At 40.2% G+C, this 1832-nt stretch overlaps 1 gene segment (V, D, J or C); it reads right to left on the bottom strand.

The window, feature by feature from the left end:
* Positions 1-334: 334 nt before the first annotated feature.
* LOC103132070 (T-cell receptor alpha chain C region-like) overlaps positions 335-1832 on the bottom strand; it is a gene marked incomplete at its 5' end in the record, with an annotated part of 17423 nt that continues 15925 nt past the window's right edge. Inside the window, one exon of the C gene segment in view lies at positions 335-1343.

A 1832-nucleotide genomic window follows, 5' to 3' on the forward strand; every position in this document is an offset into this window, starting at 1 on the left:
TCTGTCCCTCAGTCTGTCTGTCCATCAGTCTGTCTGTCCCTCAGTCTGTCTGTCCCTCAGTCTGTCCCTCAGTCTGTCTGTCCCTCAGTCTGTCTGTCCCTCAGTCTGTCCCTCAGTCTGTCCCTCAGGGTCACGGTGTCCTGAAGACGACCCTGACCTCTTGACCTCCAGCTCTGCTCTGAACTCTGATCATCTTTTCATGTTAAAAACTTTAATTTTTTTAATTTCTGTAAAAACTCATTTTTCCTCTTCTGGGTTTTAATTAAATTCCTTCTTAAATTATTGAAAGTGTTTCAAAGTTTCCCTTCAGCAAATAGAATTAAATCATTTAATGTGTTTATGACAGCATATTTTATTTATCTGATTAATCTCATCATTTATCTGTTCTGTCATATTTCATAAACACTGAATGGATATTCACAGTAAAAGTTGCTTTGGTCTGTTTACTGCTCCCTCTGAGGTCAAAGGTCATCTAGATTTACTTCCTGCTTTAATAATTCTGGTTCAAACTGACAGTTTTAATCCAGATTATAGATCTGAATGTGTAGCGATGACCAGCTGCTGCTGTGGTTCATGTTGTCATATTTATAACTGAATGAATGATTCTTGTTTCCTGGAAGTTGCAGCTGCAGGTTTTTTTTTTTCCGTCGGAAACTTTCTGTGGTCGAGTTTCTCTGGTTCAGCCGGATGTTTGTCAGATTCTGGGTCGACCGCAAAGAAGCTGCTGCTGCTGCTGCTGCTGATGATGATGATGATGATGAAGATGATGAAGATGATGATGAAGATGATGCCACCACCGACTCGTCTCTCAGCTGCTGCCTTCCGGTGTGGTCGGCCTAGTCAAAGCAACAAACACCAGAAAGGAGCGAACAGCATCTGCTGAACCTCTGACACAAAAACAATTAAAACTGATTTCTGTATTAATGGCTGGTGCTGCTGCTCAACCTGGGGAGGGTCAAAGGTCATCTCTGAACCGGCCCAGCAGAATCAGGCCAACGTCAAAGGTCAGAGCAGGCCCCAGTTAGCAGGTCAAAGGTTAAAGGTCATGGTACTGATAGTATCCAGAAACAAGATGGCAGCCGGATCTGAAGGACATCGTCAGCTAGACCGAAGCGTGATGTCATCAGGGTTGACCCAGCTGAAGGCTCGGCGGTGGCGGAGTGATGCTGTGGGCTCCAGAGTGACCAGGATCTGCCTGCTAGCTTGATCTTCCTGACATTAATCATGTTGAGCTTCTTGTCGTATTTCCCGACGTCCAGAGGAAAAGCTCCGGCGGCCTGGTTTTGGCCCCTGCGCCTCATGTTTGACAGCTGCTCCAGATTAAGGTTTAGTGTTTATTGAACCTGAAAAATAAAATAGAAATAAAATAAAAATAACAAACAGCAACAAACCCAGGTGTTGGGATGGCCTAGTCAAAGTAGAGACGTCAGCCACAGACTGAGGCAGAGCAGAGTGGACCTGATGGTTCTGTTGGACCTGATGGTTCTGATGGACTCTGAGCTGCTGAGTCACTTTATGTTTGTTTGGATCCAGAAGAAATTTAATTTTTTTATTTATAAAATATTTTAATCTGATATTTAAATATTTAAATATTTTTACCTTAAAACCATAAAAGTATCAATAAATTAGTTATGGATCTAATCAATAATCAATAAGTATCTGCTGGTTCTTCCAGTTATTTTATGATTTAAAAAATATTTCTGCTGTTTGTCACAACGTCCTGTAGTTTCTCTTTTAATGCTCAAATATATGAAAACATCATTATAAATATTATAAACATTATAAATATAAATATTATAATTATAAATATAAACATTATAAATATTATAAAC

This window comes from Poecilia formosa, unplaced genomic scaffold (assembly GCF_000485575.1).
Source record: "Poecilia formosa unplaced genomic scaffold, Poecilia_formosa-5.1.2 Scaffold914, whole genome shotgun sequence".
Lineage (NCBI taxonomy): Eukaryota > Metazoa > Chordata > Actinopteri > Cyprinodontiformes > Poeciliidae > Poecilia > Poecilia formosa.